The sequence below is a fragment of the Symphalangus syndactylus genome, chromosome 2, assembly GCF_028878055.3.
Source record: "Symphalangus syndactylus isolate Jambi chromosome 2, NHGRI_mSymSyn1-v2.1_pri, whole genome shotgun sequence".
Taxonomy (NCBI): domain Eukaryota; kingdom Metazoa; phylum Chordata; class Mammalia; order Primates; family Hylobatidae; genus Symphalangus; species Symphalangus syndactylus.
This window is the reverse complement of record NC_072424.2, coordinates 3,919,792-3,940,126: the sequence shown is the minus strand read 5'-3', so window position 1 is coordinate 3,940,126 and position 20,335 is coordinate 3,919,792.

Genomic DNA, 20,335 nt, shown 5'->3' with positions numbered 1-20,335 from the left:
GCATTCTGTGAAAATTCTTTCTGTTCTGTGCATTCAACTAACAGAGTTGAACCTTACTTTTGATTGAGCCGTTCTGAAACACTCTTTCTGTAGAAACTGCAATTGGACATGCTAAGCGCTAAGAGGCCTACATTGGGAAAAAGAATATCTTCAAATAAAAACTACACAGATGCATTCTGTGAAACTTATTTTTGATCTGTAAATTCAGGTAAGAGAGATAAATCATATTTTTGATTGAGCAGTTATGAAACACTCTTTTTGTAGAAAATGCAAGTGGAGATTCGGAGCGCTAAGAGGGTAATAGTGGAAAAAGGAATGTCTTCAAATATAAACTACACAGAAACATTCGGTGAAACTTCTTTCTGATCTGTGCATTCAGCTAACAGAGTTAAACCATACTTTTGATTGAGCAGATCTGAACACTCTTGCTGTAGAAAATGCAACTGGACATTTGGAGCGCTAAGAGCGTAGTAGTGGAAAAAGGAATATATTCAAATATAAACTACACAGTAGCATTCTGTGAAAATTCTTTCTGTTCTGTGCATTCAGCTAACAGAGTTGAACCTTACTTTTGATTGAGCCGTTCTGAAACACTCTTTCTGTAGAAACTGCAATTGGACATTCTGAGCGCTAAGAGGCCTATATTGGGAAAAAGAATGTCTACAAATAAAATCTACACAGAAGAATTGTGTGAAACTTCTTTCTGTTCTGTTTGTTCAACTAAAAGAGTTGAACATTTGTTTTGATTGAGCCGTTCTGAAACACTCTTTCTGTAGAAGATGCAAGTGGAGGTTCGGAGCGCTAAGAGGGTAATAGTGGAAATAGGAATGTCTCCAAATATAAACTACACAGAATCATTCTGTGAAACTTCTTTCTGATCTGTGCATTCAGTTAACAGTGTTAAACCATACTTTTGATTGAGCAGATCTGAACACTCTTTCTGTAGAAAATGCAACTGGACATTTGGAGCGCTAAGAGAGTAGTAGTGGAAAAAGGAATATATTCAAATATAAACTACACAGAAGCATTCTGTGAAACTTCTTTCTGATCTGAGCATTCAGCTAACAGAGTTAAACCATACTTTTGATTGAGCAGTTTTGAAACACTCTGTCTGTAGCAAATGCAACTGGACATTCGTAGCGCTAAGTGGGTAATAGTGGAAAAAATCATATGTTCAAATATAAACTACACAGAAGCATTGTATGAAACTCCTTTCTGTTCTGTGCATTCAACTAACGGTGTTGAACCTTAGTTTTGATTGATCCTTTCTGAAACACTCTTTCTGTAGAAACTGCAATTGGACATTCTGAGCGCTAAGAGGCCTCTATTGGGAAAAATAATATCTTCAAATAAAAACTACACAGAAGCATTGTGTGAAACTTATTTCTGATATGTTCATTAAGCTAACAGAGTTAAACCATACTTTTGATTGCACAGTTCTGAACACTCTTTCTGTAGAAAATGCAAGTGGACATTCGGAGCGCTAAGAGGGTAATAGTGGAAAAGGGAATATATTCAAATATAAACTACACAGTAGCATTCTGTGAAAATCCTTTCTGTTCTGTGCATTCAAGTAACAGAGTTGAACCTTACTTTTGATTGAGCCGTTCTGAAACTCTCTTTCTGTAGAAACTGCAATTGGACATGCTAAGCGCTAAGAGGCCTACATTGGGAAAAAGAATATCTTCAAATAAAAACTACACAGATGCATTCTGTGAAACTTATTTCTGATCTGTAAATTCAGTTAACAGAGATAAAACATATTTTTGATTGAGCAGTTATGAAACACTCTTTTTGTAGAAAATGCAAGTGGAGATTCGGAGCGCTAAGAGGGTAATAGTGGAAAAAGGAATGTCTTCAAATATAAACTACACAGAATCATTCTGTGAAACTACTTTCTGATCTGTGCATTCAGCTAACAGAGTTAAACCACACTTTTGATTGAGCAGATCTGAACACTCTTTCTGTAGAAAATGCAACTGGACATTTGGAGCGCTAAGAGCGTAGTAGTGGAAAAAGGAATATATTCAAATATAAACTACACAGAAGCATTCTGTGAAACTTCTTTCTGATCTGAGCATTCAGCTAACAGAGTTAAACCATACTTTTGATTGAGCAGTTTTGAAACACTCTGTCTGTAGAAAATGCAACTTAACATTCGTAGCGCTAAGTGGGTAATAGTGGAAAAAGAATATGTTCAAATATAAACTACACAGAAGCATTGTATGAAACTTCTTTCTGTTCTGTGCATTCAACTAACAGAGTTGAACCTTACTTTTGATTGAGCCGTTCTGAAACACTCTTTCTGAAGAAACTGCAATTGGACATTCTGAGCGCTAAGAGGCCTATATTGGGAAAAAGAATGTCTACAAATAAAAACTACACAGAAGAATTGTGTGAAACTTCTTTCTGTTCTGTTTGTTCAACTAAAAGAGTTGAACCTTAGTTTTGATTGAGCCGTTCTGAAACACCCTTTCTGTAGAAATTGCAAGTGGAGATTCGGAGCGCTAAGAGGGTAATAGTGGAAAAAGGAATGTCTCCAAATATAAACTACACAGAATCATTCTGTGAAACTTCTTTCTGATCTGTGCATTCAGCTAACAGAGTTAAACCATACTTTTGATTGAGCAGATCTGAACTCTCTTTCTGTAGAAAATGCAACTGGACATTAGGAGCGCTAAGAGAGTAGTAGTGGAAAAAGGAATATATTCAAATATAAACTACACAGAAGCATTCTGTGAAACTTCTTTCTGATCTGAGCATTCAGCTAACAGATTAAACCATACTTTTCATTGAGCAGTTTTGAAACACTCTGTCTGTAGAAAATGCAACTGGACATTCGTAGCGCTAAGTGGGTAATAGTGGAAAAAAGAATATGTTCAAATATAAACTACACAGAAGCATTGTATGAAACTTCTTTCTGTTCTGTGCATTCAACTAACAGAGTTGAACCTTACTTTTGATTGAGCCTTTCTGAAACACTCTTTCTGTAGAAACTGCAATTGGACATTCTGAGCGCTAAGAGGCCTCTATTGGGAAAAATAATATCTTCAAATAAATACTACACAGAAGCATTGTGTGAAACTTATTTCTGATATGTTCATTAAGCTAACAAAGTTAAACCATACTTTTGATTGCGCAGTTCTGAACACTCTTTCTGTTGAAAATGCAAGTGGACATTCGAAGCGCTAAGAGGGTAATAGTGGAAAAAGGAATATATTCAAATATAAACTACACAGTAGCATTCTGTGAAAATTCTTTCTGTTCTGTGCATTCAACTAACAGTGTTGAACCTTACTTTTGATTGAGCCGTTCTGAAACACTCTTTCAGTAGAAACTACAATTGGACATGCTAAGCGCTAAGAGGCCTACATTGGGAAAAAGAATATCTTCAAATAAAAACTACACAGATGCATTCTGTGAAACATATTTCTGATCTGTAAATTCAGTTAACAGAGATAAAACATATTTTTCATTGAGCAGTTATGAAACACTCTTTTTGTAGAAAATGCAAGTGGAGATTCGGAGCGCTAAGAGGGTCATAGTGGAAAAAGGAATGTCTTCAAATATAAACTACACAGAATCATTCGGTGAAACTTCTTTCTGATCTGTGCATTCAGCTAACAGAGTTAAACCATACTTTTGATTGAGCAGATCTGAACACTCTTTCTGTAGAAAATGCAATTGGACATTTGGAGCGCTAAGAGCGTAGTAGCGGAAAAAGGAATATATTCAAATATAAACTACACAGAACATTCTGTGAAACTTCTTTCTGATCTGAGCATTCAGCTAACAGAGTTAAACCATACTTTTGATTGAGCAGTTTTGAAACACTCTGTCTGTAGAAAATGCAACTGGACATTCGTAGCGCTAAGTGGGTAATAGTGGAAAAAAGAATATGTTCAAATATAAACTACACAGAAGCATTGTATGAAACTTCTTTCTGTTCTGTGCATTCAACTAACAGAGTTGAACCTTACTTTTGATTGAGCCGTTCTGAAACACTCTTTCTGTAGAAACTGCAATTGGACATTCTGTGCGCTAAGAGGCCTATATTGGGAAAAAGAATGTCTACAAATAAAAACTACACAGAAGAATTGTGTGAAACTTCTTTCTCTTCTGTTTGTTCAACTAAAAGAGTTGAACCTTAGTTTTGATTGAGCCGTTCTGAGACACCCTTTCTGTAGAAAATGCAAGTGGAGATTCGTTGCGCTAAGAGGGTAATAGTGGAAAAAGGAATGTCTCCAAATATAAACTACACAGAATCATTCTGTGAAACTTCTTTCTGATCTGTGCATTCAGCTAACAGAATTAAACCATACTTTTGATTGAGCAGATCTGAACTCTCTTTCTGTAGAAAATGCAACTGGACATTTGGAGCACTAAGAGAGTAGTAGTGGAAAAAGGAATATATTCAAATATAAACTACACAGAAGCATTGTGTGAAACTTCTTTCTGATCTGAGCATTCAGCTAACAGAGTTAAACCATACTTTTGATTGAGCAGTTTTGAAACACTCTGTCTGTAGAAAATGCAACTGGACATTCGTAGCGCTAAGTGGGTAATAGTGGAAAAAAGAATATGTTCAAATATAAACTACACAGAAGCATTGTATGAAACTTCTTTCTGTTCTGTGCATTCAACTAACAGAGTTGAACCTTACTTTTCATTGAGCCTTTCTGAAACACTCTTTCTGTAGAAACTGCAATTGGACATTCTGAGCGCTAAGAGGCCTCTATTGGGAAAAATAATATTTTCAAATAAAAACTACACAGAAGCATTGTGTGAAACTTATTTCTGATATGTTCATTAAGCTAACAGAGCTAAACCATACTTTTGATTGCGCAGTTCTGAACACTCTTTTTGTGTAGAAAATGCAAGTGGACATTCGGAGCGCTAAGAGGGTAATAGTGGAAAAGGGAATATATTCAAATATAAACTACACAGTAGCATTCTGTGAAAATTCTTTCTGTTCTGTGCATTCAAGTAACAGAGTTGAACCTTACTTTTGATTGAGCCGTTCTGAAACACTCTTTCTGTAGAAACTGCAATTGGACATGCTAAGCGCTAAGAGGCCTACATTGGGAAAAAGAATATCTTCAAATAAAAACTACACAGATGCATTCTGTGAAACTTATTTCTGATCTGTAAATTCAGTTAACAGAGATAAAACATATTTTTGATTGAGCAGTTATGAAACACTCTTTTTGTAGAAAATGCAAGTGGAGATTCGGAGCGCTAAGAGGGTAATAGTGGAAAAAGGAATGTCTTCAAATATAAACTACACAGAATCATTGTGTGAAACTTCTTTCTGATCTGTGCATTCAGCTAACAGAGTTAAACCACACTTTTGATTGAGCAGATCTGAACACTCTTTCTGTAGAAAATGCAACTGGACATTTGGAGCGCTAAGAGCGTAGTAGTGGAAAAAGGAATATAGTCAAATATAAACTACACAGAAGCATTCTGTGAAACTTCTTTCTGATCTGAGCATTCAGCTAACAGAGTTAAACCATACTTTTGATTGAGCAGTTTTGAAACACTCTGTCTGTAGAAAATGCAACTGGACATTCGTAGCGCTAAGTGGGTAATAGTGGAAAAAAGAATATGTTCAAATAGAAACTACACAGAAGCATTGTATGAAACTTCTTTCTGTTCTGTGCATTCAACTAACAGAGTTGAACCTTACTTTTGATTGAGCCGTTCTGAAACACTCTTTCTGTAGAAACTGCAATTGGACATTCTGAGCGCTAAGAGGCCTATATTGGGAAAAAGAATGTCTACAAATAAAAACTACACAGAAGAATTGTGTGAAACTTCTTTCTGTTCTGTTTGTTCAACTAAAAGAGTTGAACCTTAGTTTTGATTGAGCCGTTCTGAAACACCCTTTCTGTAGAAATTGCAAGTGGAGATTCGGAGCGCTAAGAGGGTAATAGTGGAAAAAGGAATGTCTCCAAATATAAACTACACAGAATCATTCTGTGAAACTTCTTTCTGATCTGTGCATTCAGCTAACAGAGTTAAACCATACTTTTGATTGAGCAGATCTGAACTCTCTTTCTGTAGAAAATGCAACTGGACATTTGGAGCGCTAAGAGAGTAGTAGTGGAAAAAGGAATATATTCAAATATAAACTACACAGAAGCATTCTGTGAAACTTCTTTCTGATCTGAGCATTCAGCTAACAGATTAAACCATACTTTTGATTGAGCAGTTTTGAAACACTCTGTCTGTAGAAAATGCAACTGGACATTCGTAGCGCTAAGTGGGTAATAGTGGAAAAAAGAATATGTTCAAATATAAACTACACAGAAGCATTGTATGAAACTTCTTTCTGTTCTGTGCATTCAACTAACAGAGTTGAACCTTACTTTTGATTGAGCCTTTCTGAAACACTCTTTCTGTAGAAACTGCAATTGGACATTCTGAGCGCTAAGAGGTCTCAATTGGGAAAAATAATATCTTCAAATAAATACTACACGGAAGCATTGTGTGAAACTTATTTCTGATATGTTCATTAAGCTAACAGAGTTAAACCATACTTTTGATTGCGCAGTTCTGAACTCTCTTTCTGTAGAAAATGCAAGTGGACATTCGGAGCGCTAAGAGGGTAATAGTGGAAAAAGGAATATATTCAATTATAAACTACACAGTAGCATTCTGTGAAAATTCTTTCTGTTCTGTGCATTCAACTAACAGTGTTGAACCTTACTTTTGATTGAGCCGTTCTGAAACACTCTTTCTGTAGAAACTAAAATTGGACATGCTAAGCGCTAAGAGGCCTACATTGGGAAAAAGAATATCATCAAATAAAAACTACACAGATGCATTCTGTGAAACATATTTCTGATCTGTAAATTCAGTTAACAGAGATAAAACATATTTTTCATTGAGCAGTTATGAAACACTCTTTTTGTAGAAAATGCAAGTGGAGATTCGGAGCGCTAAGAGGGTAATAGTGGAAAAAGGAATGTCTTCAAATATAAACTACACAGAATCATTCGGTGAAACTTCTTTCTGATCTGTGCATTCAGCTAACAGAGTTAAACCATACTTTTGATTGAGCAGATCTGAACACTCTTTCTGTAGAAAATGCAATTGGACATTTGGAGCGCTAAGAGCGTAGTAGCGGAAAAAGGAATATATTCAAATATAAACTACACAGAACATTCTGTGAAACTTCTTTCTGATCTGAGCATTCAGCTAACAGAGTTAAACCATACTTTTGATTGAGCAGTTTTGAAACACTCTGTCTGTAGAAAATGCAACTGGACATTCGTAACGCTAAGTGGGTAAAAGTGGAAAAAAGGATATTTTCAAATATAAACTACACAGAAGCATTGTATGAAACTTCTTTCTGTTCTGTGCATTCAACTAACAGAGTTGAACCTTACTTTTGATTGAGCCGTTCTGAAACACTCTTTCTGTAGAAACTGCAATTGGACATTCTGAGTGCTAAGAGGCCTATATTGGGAAAAAGAATGTCTACAAATAAAAACTACACAGAAGAATTGTGTGAAACTTCTTTCTGTTCTGTTTGTTCAACTAAAAGAGTTGAACCTTAGTTTTGATTGAGCCGTTCTGAAACACTCTTTCTGTAGAAAATGCAAGTGGAGATTCGGAGCGCTAAGAGGGTAATAGTGGAAAAAGGAATGTCTCCAAATATAAACTACACAGAATCATTCTGTGAAACATCTTTCTGATCTGTGCGTTCAGCTAACAGAGTTAAACCATAATTTTGATTGAGCAGATCTGAACTCTCTTTCTGTAGAAAATGCAACTGGACATTTGGAGCGCTAAGAGAGTAGTAGTGGAAAAAGGAATATATTCAAATGTAAACTACACAGAAGCATTCTGTGAAACTTCTTTCTGATCTGAGCATTCAGCTAACAGATTAAACCATACTTTTCATTGAGCAGTTTTGAAACACTCTGTCTGTAGAAAATGCAACTGGACATTCGTAGCGCTAAGTGGGTAATAGTGGAAAAAAGAATATGTTCAAATATAAACTACACAGAAGCATTGTATGAAACTTCTTTCTGTTCTGTGCATTCAACTAACAGAGTTGAACCTTACTTTTGATTGAGCCTTTCTGAAACACTCTTTCTGTAGAAACTGCAATTGGACATTCTGAGCGCTAAGAGGCCTCTATTGGGAAAAATAATATCTTCAAATAAATACTACACAGAAGCATTGTGTGAAACTTATTTCTGATATGTTCATTAAGCTAACAGAGTTAAACCATACTTTTGATTGCGCAGTTCTGAACACTCTTTCTGTTGAAAATGCAAGTGGACATTCGAAGCGCTAAGAGGGTAATAGTGGAAAAAGGAATATATTCAAATATAAACTACACAGTAGCATTCTGTGAAAATTCTTTCTGTTCTGTGCATTCAACTAACAGTGTTGAACCTTACTTTTGATTGAGCCGTTCTGAAACACTCTTTCTGTAGAAACTACAATTGGACATGCTAAGCGCTAAGAGGCCTACATTGGGAAAAAGAATATCTTCAAATAAAAACTACACAGATGCATTCTGTGAAACATATTTCTGATCTGTAAATTCAGTTAACAGAGATAAAACATATTTTTCATTGAGCAGTTATGAAACACTCTTTTTGTAGAAAATGCAAGTGGAGATTCGGAGCGCTAAGAGGGTCATAGTGGAAAAAGGAATGTCTTCAAATATAAACTACACAGAATCATTCGGTGAAACTTCTTTCTGATCTGTGCATTCAGCTAACAGAGTTAAACCATACTTTTGATTGAGCAGATCTGAACACTCTTTCTGTAGAAAATGCAATTGGACATTTGGAGCGCTAAGAGCGTAGTAGCGGAAAAAGGAATATATTCAAATATAAACTACACAGAACATTCTGTGAAACTTCTTTCTGATCTGAGCATTCAGCTAACAGAGTTAAACCATACTTTTGATTGAGCAGTTTTGAAACACTCTGTCTGTAGAAAATGCAACTGGACATTCGTAGCGCTAAGTGGGTAATAGAGGAAAAAAGAATATGTTCAAATATAAACTACACAGAAGCATTGTATGAAACTTCTTTCTGTTCTGTGCATTCAACTAACAGAGTTGAACCTTACTTTTGATTGAGCCGTTCTGAAACACTCTTTCTGTAGAAACTGCAATTGGACATTCTGTGCGCTAAGAGGCCTATATTGGGAAAAAGAATGTCTAAAAATAAAAACTACACAGAAGAATTGTGTGAAACTTCTTTCTCTTCTGTTTGTTCAACTAAAAGAGTTGAACCTTAGTTTTGATTGAGCCGTTCTGAAACACCCTTTCTGTAGAAAATTTAAGTGGAGATTCGGAGCGCTAAGAGGGTAATAGTGGAAAAAGGAATGTCTCCAAATATAAACTACACAGAATCATTCTGTGAAACTTCTTTCTGATCTGTGCATTCAGCTAACAGAATTAAACCATACTTTTGATTGAGCAGATCTGAACTCTCTTTCTGTAGAAAATGCAACTGGACATTTGGAGCACTAAGACAGTAGTAGTGGAAAAAGGAATATATTCAAATATAAACTACACAGAAGCATTCTGTGAAACTTCTTTCTGATCTGAGCATTCAGCTAACAGAGTTAAACCATACTTTTGATTGAGCAGTTTTGAAACACTCTGTCTGTAGAAAATGCAACTGGACATTCGTAGCGCTAAGTGGGTAATAGTGGAAAAAAGAATATGTTCAAATATAAACTACACAGAAGCATTGTATGAAACTTCTTTCTGTTCTGTGCATTCAACTAACAGAGTTGAACCTTACTTTTCATTGAGCCTTTCTGAAACACTCTTTCTGTAGAAACTGCAATTGGACATTCTGAGCGCTAAGAGGCCTCTATTGGGAAAAATAATATTTTCAAATAAAAACTACACAGAAGCATTGTGTGAAACTTATTTCTGATATGTTCATTAAGCTAACAGAGCTAAACCATACTTTTGATTGCGCAGTTCTGAACACTCTTTCTGTAGAAAATGCAAGTGGACATTCGGAGCGCTAAGAGGGTAATAGTGGAAAAGGGAATATATTCAAATATAAACTACACAGTAGCATTCTGTGAAAATTCTTTCTGTTCTGTGCATTCAAGTAACAGAGTTGAACCTTACTTTTGATTGAGCCGTTCTGAAACACTCTTTCTGTAGAAACTGCAATTGGACATGCTAAGCGCTAAGAGGCCTACATTGGGAAAAAGAATATCTTCAAATAAAAACTACACAGATGCATTCTGTGAAACTTATTTCTGATCTGTAAATTCAGTTAACAGAGATAAAACATATTTTTGATTGAGCAGTTATGAAACACTCTTTTTGTAGAAAATGCAAGTGGAGATTCGGAGCGCTAAAGGGTAATATTGGAAAAAGGAATGTCTTCAAATATAAACTACACAGAAACATTCTGTGAAACTTCTTTCTGATCTGTGCATTCAGCTAACAGTGTTAAACCACACTTTTGATTGAGCAGATCTGAACACTCTTTCTGTAGAAAATGCAACTGGACATTTGGAGCGCTAAGAGCATAGTAGTGGAAAAAGGAATATATTCAAATATAAACTACACAGAAGCATTCTGTGAAAATTCTTTCTGATCTGAGCATTCAGCTAACAGAGTTAAACCATACTTTTGATTGAGCAGTTTTGAAACACTCTGTCTGTAGAAAATGCAACTGGACATTCGTAGCGCTAAGTGGGTAATAGTGGAAAAAAGAATATGTTCAAATAGAAACTACACAGAAGCATTGTATGAAACTTCTTTCTGTTCTGTGCATTCAACTAACAGAGTTGAACCTTACTTTTGATTGAGCCGTTCTGAAACACTCTTTCTGTAGAAACTGCAATTGGACATTCTGAGCGCTAAGAGGCCTATATTTGGAAAAAGAATGTCTACAAATAAAAACTACACAGAAGAATTTTGTGAAACTTCTTTCTGTTCTGTTTGTTCAACTAAAAGAGTTGAACCTTAGTTTTGATTGAGCCGTTCTGAAACACCCTTTCTGTAGAAATTGCAAGTGGAGATTCGGAGCGCTAAGAGGGTAATAGTGGAAAAAGGAATGTCTCCAAATATAAACTACACAGAATCATTCTGTGAAACTTCTTTCTGATCTGTGCATTCAGCTAACAGAGTTAAACCATACTTTTGATGGGGCAGATCTGAACTCTCTTTCTGTAGAAAATGCAACTGGACATTTGGAGCGCTAAGAGAGTAGTAGTGGAAAAAGGAATATATTCAAATATAAACTACACAGAAGCATTCTGTGAAACTTCTTTCTGATCTGAGCATTCAGCTAACAGATTAAACCATACTTTTGATTGAGCAGTTTTGAAACACTCTGTCTGTAGAAAATGCAACTGGACATTCGTAGCGCTAAGTGGGTAATAGTGGAAAAAAGAATATGTTCAAATATAAACTACACAGAAGCATTGTATGAAACTTCTTTCTGTTCTGTGCATTCAACTAACAGAGTTGAACCTTACTTTTGATTGAGCCTTTCTGAAACACTCTTTCTGTAGAAACTGCAATTGGACATTCTGAGCGCTAAGAGGTCTCTATTGGGAAAAATAATATCTTCAAAAAATTCTACACAGAAGCATTGTGTGAAACTTATTTCTGATATGTTCATTAAGCTAACAGAGTTAAACCATACTTTTGATTGCGCAGTTCTGAACACTCTTTCTGTAGAAAATGCAAGTGGACATTCGGAGCGCTAAGAGGGTAATAGTGGAAAAAGGAATATATTCAAATATAAACTACACAGTAGCATTCTGTGAAAATTCTTTCTGTTCTGTGCATTCAACTAACAGTGTTGAACCTTACTTTTGATTGAGCCGTTCTGAAACACTCTTTCTGTAGAAACTACAATTGGACATGCTAAGCGGTAAGAGGCCTACATTGGGAAAAAGAATATCTTCAAATAAAAACTACACAGATGCATTCTGTGAAACATATTTCTGATCTGTAAATTCAGTTAACAGAGATAAAACATATTTTTCATTGAGCAGTTATGAAACACTCTTTTTGTAGAAAATGCAAGTGGAGATTCGGAGCGCTAAGAGGGTAATAGTGGAAAAAGGAATGTCTTCAAATATAAACTACACAGAATCATTCGGTGAAACTTCTTTCTGATCTGTGCATTCAGCTAACAGAGTTAAACCATACTTTTGATTGAGCAGATCTGAACACTCTTTCTGTAGAAAATGCAATTGGACATTTGGAGCGCTAAGAGCGTAGTAGCGGAAAAAGGAATATATTCAAATATAAACTACACAGAACATTCTGTGAAACTTCTTTCTGATCTGAGCATTCAGCTAACAGAGTTAAACCATACTTTTGATTGAGCAGTTTTGAAACACTCTGTCTGTAGAAAATGCAACTGGACATTCGTTACGCTAAGTGGGTAAAAGTGGAAAAAAGAATATTTTCAAATATAAACTACACAGAAGCATTGTATGAAACTTCTTTCTGTTCTGTGCATTCAACTAACAGAGTTGAACCTTACTTTTGATTGAGCCGTTCTGAAACACTCTTTCTGTAGAAACTGCAATTGGACATTCTGAGCGCTAAGAGGCCTATATTGGGAAAAAGAATGTCTACAAATAAAAACTACACAGAAGAATTGTGTGAAACTTCTTTCTGTTCTGTTTGTTCAACTAAAAGAGTTGAACCTTAGTTTTGATTGAGCCGTTCTGAAACACTCTTTCTGTAGAAAATGCAAGTGGAGATTCGGAGCGCTAAGAGGGTAATAGTGGAAAAAGGAATGTCTCCAAATATAAACTACACAGAATCATTCTGTGAAACATCTTTCTGATCTGTGCGTTCAGCTAACAGAGTTAAACCATAATTTTGATTGAGCAGATCTGAACTCTCTTTCTGTAGAAAATGCAACTGGACATTTGGAGCGCTAAGAGAGTAGTAGTGGAAAAAGGAATATATTCAAATGTAAACTACACAGAAGCATTCTGTGAAACTTCTTTCTGATCTGAGCATTCAGCTAACAGAGTTAAACCATACTTCTGATTGAGCAGTTTTGAAACACTCTGTCTGTAGAAAATGCAACTGGACATTCGTAGCGCTAAGTGGGTAATAGTGGAAAAAAGAATATGTTCAAATATAAACTACACAGAAGCATTGTATGAAACTTCTTTCTGTTCTGTGCATTCAACTAACAGAGTTGAACCTTACTTTTGATTGAGCCTTTCTGAAACACTCTTTCTGTAGAAACTGCAATTGGACATTCTGAGCGCTAAGAAGCCTCTATTGGGTAAAATAATATCTTCAATAAAAACTACACAGAAGCATTGTGTGAAACTTATTTCTGACATGTTCATTAAGCTAACAGAGTTAAACCATACTTTGGATTGCGCAGTTCTGAACACTCTTTCTGTAGAAAATGGAAGTGGACATTCGGAGCGCTAAGAGGGTAATAGTGGAAAAAGGCATATATTCAAATATAAACTACACAGTAGCATTCTGTGAAAATTCTTTCTGTTCTGTGCATTCAACTAACAGAGTTGAACCTTAGTTTTGATTGAGCCGTTCTGAAACACTCTTTCTGTAGAAACTGCAATTGGACATGATAAGCGCTAATAGGCCTACATTGGGAAAAAGAATATCTTCAAATAAAAACTACACAGATGCATTCTGTGAAACTTACTTCTGATCTGTAAATTCACTTAACAGAGATAAAACATATTTTTGATTGAGCAGTTATGAAACACTCTTTTTGTAGAAAATGCAAGTGGAGATTCGGAGCGCTAAGCGGGTAATAGTGGAAAAAGGAATGTCTTCAAGTATAAACTACACAGAATCATTCGGTGAAACTTCTTTCTGATCTGTGCATTCAGCTAACAGAGTTAAACCATACTTTAGATTGAGCAGAGCTGAACACTCTTTCTGTAGAAAATTCAACTGGACATTTGGAGCGCTAAGAGCGTAGTAGTGGAAAAAGGAATATATTCAAATATAAACTACACAGAATCATTCTATGAAACTTCTTTCTGATCTGAGCATTCAGCTAACAGAGTTAAACCATACTTTTGATTGAGCAGTTTTGAAACACTCTGTCTGTAGAAAATGCAACTGGACATTCGTTGCGCTAAGTGGGTAATAGTGGAAAAAAGAATATGTTCAAATATAAACTACACAGAAGCATTGTATGAAACTTCTTTCTGTTCTGTGCATTCAACTAACAGAGTTGAACATTACTTTTGATTGAGCCGTTCTGAAACACTCTTTCTGTAGAAACTGCAATTGGACATTCTGAGCGCTAAGAGGCCTATATTGGGAAAAAGAATGTCTACAAATAAAAACTACACAGAAGAATTGTGTGAAACTTCTTTCTGTTCTGTTTGTTCAACTAAAAGAGTTGAACATTAGTTTTGATTGAGCCGTTCTGAAACACTCTTTCTGTAGAAAATGCAAGTGGAGATTCGGAGCGCTAAGAGGGTAATAGTGGAAAAAGGAATGTCTCCAAATATAAACTACACAGAATCATTCTGTGAAACTTCTTTCTGATCTGTGCATACAGCTAACAGAGTTAAACCATACTTTTGATTGAGCAGATCTGAACACTCTTTCTGTAGAAAATGCTACTGGACATTTGGAGCGCTAAGAGAGTAGTAGTGGAAAAAGGAATATATTCAAATATAAACTACACAGAAGCATTCTGTGAAACTTCTTTCTGATCTGAGCATTCAGCTAACAGAGTTAAACCATACTTTTGATTGAGCAGTTTTGAAACACTCTCTCTGTAGAAAATGCAACTGGACATTCGTAGCGCTAAGTGGGTAATAGTGGAAAAAAGAATATGTTCAAATATAAACTACACAGAAGCATTGTATGAAACTTCTTTCTGTTCTGTGCATTCAACTAACAGAGTTGAAACTTACTTTTGATTGAGCCTTTCTGAAACACTCTTTCTGTAGAAACTGCAATTGGACAATCTGAGCGCTAAGAGGACTATATTGGGAAAAATAATATCTTCAAATAAAAACTACACAGAAGCATTTTGTGAAACTTATTTCTGATATGTTCATTAAGCTAACAGAGTTAAACCATACTTTTGATTGCGCAGTTCTGAACACTCTTTCTGTAAAAATGCAAGTGGACATTCGGAGCCCTAAGAGGGTAATAGTGGAAAAAGGAATATATTCAAATATAAACTACACAGTAGCATTCTGTGAAAATTCTTTCTGTTCTGTGCATTCAACTAACAGAGTTGAACCTTACTTTTGATTGAGCAGTTCTGAAACACTCTTTCTGTATAAACTGCAATTGGACATGCTAAGCGCTAAGAGGCCTACATTGGGAAAAAGAATATCTTCAAATAAAAACTACACAGATGCATTCTGTGAAACTTATTTCTGATCTGTAAATTCAGTTAACAGAGATAAAACATATTTTTGATTGAGCAGTTATGAAACACTCTTTTTGTAGAAAATGCAAGTGGAGATTCGGAGCGCTAAGAGGGTAATAGTGGAAAAAGAAATGTCTTCAAATATAAACTACACGGAATTATTCGGTGAAACTTCTTTCTGATCTGTGCATTCAGCTAACAGAGTTAAACCATACTTTTGATTGAGCAGATCTGAACACTCTTTCTGTAGAAAATGCAACTGGACATTCGTAGCGCTAAGTGGGTAATAGTGGAAAAAAGAATATGTTCAAATATAAACTACACAGAAGCATTGTATGAAACTTCTTTCTGTTCTGTGCATTCAACTAACAGAGTTGAACCTTACTTTTGATTGAGCCTTTCTGAAACACTCTTTCTGTAGAAACTGCAATTGGACATTCTGAGCGCTAAGAGGCCTCTATTGGGAAAAATAATATCTTCAAATAAAAACTACACAGAAGCATTGTGTGAAACTTATTTCTGATATGTTCATTAAGCTGACAGAGTTAAACCATACTTTTGATTGCGCAGTTCTGAACACTCTTTCTGTAGAAAATGCAAGTGGACATTCGGAGCGCTAAGAGGGTAATAGTGGAAAAAGGAATATATTCAAATATAAACTACACAGTAGCATTCTGTGAAAATTCTTTCTGTTCTGTGCATTCAACTAACAGAGTTGAACTTTACTTTTGATTGAGCCGTTCTGAAACACTCTTTCTGTAGAAACTGCAATTGGACATGCTAAGCGCTAAGAATCCTACATTGGGAAAAAGAATATCTTCAAATAAAAACTACACAGATGCATTCTGTGAAACTTATTTCTGATCTGTAAATTCAGGTAACAGAGATAAAGCATATTTTTGATTGAGCAGTTATGAAACACTCTTTTTGTAGAAAATGCAAGTGGAGATTCGGAGCGCTAAGAGGGTAATAGTGGAAAAAGGAATGTCTTCAAATATAAACTACACAGAAACATTCGGTGAAACTTCTTTCTGATCTGTGCATTCAGCTAACAGAGTTAAACCATATTTGGATGGAGCAGATCTGAACACTCTTTCTGTAGAAAATGCAACTGGACATTTGGAGCGCTAAGAGCGTAGTAGTGGAAAAAGGAATATATTCAAATATAAACTACACAGTAGCATTCTGTGAAAATTCTTTCTGTTCTGTGCATTCAACTAACAGAGTTGAACCTTACTTTTGATTGAGCCGTTCTGAAACACTCTTTCTGTAGAAACTGCAATTGGACATTCTGAGCGCTAAGAGGCCTATATTGGGAAAAAGAATGTCTACAAATAAAAACTACACAGAAGAATTGTGTGAAACTTCTTTCTGTTCTGTTTGTTCAACTAAAAGAGTTGAACCTTTGTTTTGATTGAGCCGTTCTGAAACACTCTTTCTGTAGAAAATGCAAGTGGAGGTTCTGAGCGCTAAGAGAGTAATAGTGGAAATAGGAATGTCTCCAAATATAAACTACACAGAATCATTCTGTGAAACTTCTTTCTGATCTGTGCATTCAGTTAACAGTGTTAAACCATACTTTTGATTGAGCAGATCTGAACACTCTTTCTGTAGAAAATGCAACTGGACATTTGGAGCGCTAAGAGAGTAGTAGTGGAAAAAGGAATATATTCAAATATAAACTACACAGAAGCATTCTGTGAAACTTCTTTCTGATCTGAGCATTCAGCTAACAGAGTTAAACCATACTTTTGATTGAGCAGTTTTGAAACACTCTGTCTGTAGCAAATGCAACTGGACATTCGTAGCGCTAAGTGGGTAATAGTGGAAAAAAGCATATGTTCAAATATAAACTACACAGAAGCATTGTATGAAACTTCTTTCTGTTCTGTGCATTCAACTAACGGAGTTGAACCTTAGTTTTGATTGAGCCTTTCTGAAACACTCTTTCTGTAGAAACTGCAATTGGACATTCTGAGCGCTAAGAGGCCTCTATTGGGAAAAATAATATCTTCAAATAAAAACTACACAGAAGCATTGTGTGAAACTTATTTCTGATATGTTCATTAAGCTAACAGAGTTAAACCATACTGTTGATTGCGCAGTTCTGAACACTCTTTCTGTAGAAAATGCAAGTGGACATTCGGAGCGCTAAGAGGGTAATAGTGGAAAAAGGAATATATTCAAATATAAACTACACAGTAGCATTCTGTGAAAATTCTTTCTGTTCTGTGCATTCAACTAACAGAGTTGAACCTTACTTTTGATTGAGCCGTTCTGAAACACTCTTTCTGTAGAAACTGCAATTGGACATGCTAAGCGCTAAGAGGCCTACATTGGGAAAAAGAATATCTTCAAATAAAAACTACACAGATGCATTCTGTGAAACTTACTTCTGATCTGTAAATTCACTTAACAGAGATAAAACATATTTTTGATTGAGCAGTTATGAAACACTCTTTTTGTAGAAAATGCAAGTGGAGATTCGGAGCGCTAAGCGGGTAATAGTGGAAAAAGGAATGTCTTCAAATATAAACTACACAGAATCATTCGGTGAAACTTCTTTCTGATCTGTGCATTCAGCTAACAGAGTTAAACCATACTTTTGATAGAGCAGATCTGAACACTCTTTCTGTAGAAAATGCAACTGGACATTTGGAGCGCTAAGAGCGTAGTAGTGGAAAAAGGAATATATTCAAATATAAACTACACAGAAGCATTCTGTGAAACTTCTTTCTGATCTGAGCATTCAGCTAACAGAGTTAAACCATACTTTTCACTGAGAAGTTTTGAAACACTCTGTCTGTAGAAAATGCAACTGGACATTCGTAGCGCTAAGTGGGTAATAGTGGAAAAAAGAATATGTTCAAATATAAACTACACAGAAGCATTGTATGAAACTTCTTTCTGTTCTGTGCATTCAACTAACAGAGTTGAACCTTACTTTTGATTGAGCCGTTCTGAAACACTCTTTCTGTAGAAACTGCAATTGGACATTCTGAGCGCTAAGAGGCCTATATTGGGAAAAAGAATGTCTACAAATAAAAACCACACAGAAGAATTGTGTGAAACTTCTTTCTGCTCTGTTTGTTCAACTAAAAGAGTTGAACCTTAGTTTTGATTGAGCCGTTCTGAAACACTCTTTCTGTAGAAAATGCAAGTGGAGATTCGGAGCGCTAAGAGGGTAATAGTGGAAAAGGGAATGTCTCCAAATATAAACTACACAGAATCATTCTGTGAAACTTCTTTCTTATCTGTGAATTCAGCTAACAGAGTTAAACCATACTTTTGATTGAGCAGATCTGAACACTCTTTCTGTAGAAAATGCAACTGGACATTTGGAGCGCTAAGAGAGTAGTAGTGGAAAAAGGAATATATTCAAATATAAACTACACAGAAGCATTCTGTGAAACTTCTTTCTGATCTGAGCATTCAGCTAACAGAGTTAAACCATACTTTTGATTGAGCAGTTTTGAAACACTCTGTCTGTAGAAAATGCAACTGGACATTCGTAGCGCTAAGTGGGTAATAGTGGAAAAAAGAATATGTTCAAATATAAACTACACAGAAGCATTGTATGAAACTTCTTTCTGTTCTGTGCATTCAACTAACAGAGTTGAACCTTACTTTTGATTGAGCCTTTCTGAAACACTCTTTCTGTAGAAACTGCAATTGGACATTCTGAGCGCTAAGAGGCCTCTATTGGGAAAAATAATATCTTCAAATAAAAACTACACAGAAGCATTGCGTGAAACTTATTTCTGATATATTCATTAAGCTAACAGAGTTAAACCATACTGTTGATTGCGCAGTTCTGAACACTCTTTCTGTAGAAAATGCAAGTGGACATTCGGAGCGCTAAGAGGGTAATAGTGGAAAAAGGAATATATTCAAATATAAACTACACAGTAGCATTCTGTGAAAATTCTTTCTGTTCTGTGCATTCAACTAACAGAGTTGAACCTTACTTTTGATTGAGCCGTTCTGAAACACTCTTTCTGTAGAAACTGCAATTGGACATGCTAAGCGCTAAGAGGCCTACATTGGGAAAATGAATATCTTCAAATAAAAACTACACAGATGCATTCTGTGAAACTTATTTCTGATCTGTAAATTCAGCTAACAGAGATAAAACATATTTTTGATTGAGCAGTTATGAAACACTCTTTTTGTAGAAAATGCAAGTGGAGTTTCGGAGCGCTAAGAGGGTAATAGTGGAAAAAGGAATGTCTTCAAATATAAACTACACAGAATCATTCGGTGAAACATATTTGTGATCTGTGCATTCAGCTAACAGATTTAAACCATACTTTAGATTGAGCAGATCTGAACACTCTTTCTGTAGAAAATTCAACTGGACATTTGGAGCGCTAAGAGCGTAGTAGTGGAAAAAGGAATATATTCAAATATAAACTACACAGAATCATTCTATGAAACTTCTTTCTGATCTGAGCATTCAGCTAACAGAGTTAAACCATACTTTTGATTGAGCAGTTTTGAAACACTCTGTCTGTAGAAAATGCAACTGGACATTCGTTACGCTAAGTGGGTAATAGTGGAAAAAAGAATATGTTCAAATATAAACTACACAGAAGCATTGTATGAAACTTCTTTCTGTTCTGTGCATTCAACTAACAGAGTTGAACCTTACTTTTGATTGAGCCGTTCTGAAACACTCTTTCTGTAGAAACTGCAATTGGGCATTCTGAGCGCTAAGAGGCCTATATTGGGAAAAAGAATGTCTACAAATAAAAACTACAAAGAAGAATTGTGTGAAACTTCTTTCTGTTCTGTTTGTTCAACTAAAAGAGTTGAACATTAGTTTTGATTGAGCCGTTCTGAAACACTCTTTCTGTAGAAAATGCAAGTGGAGATTCGGAGCGCTAAGAGGGTAATAGTGGAAATGGGAATGTCTCCAAATATAAACTACACAGAATCATTCTGTGAAACTTCTTTCTGATCTGTGCATT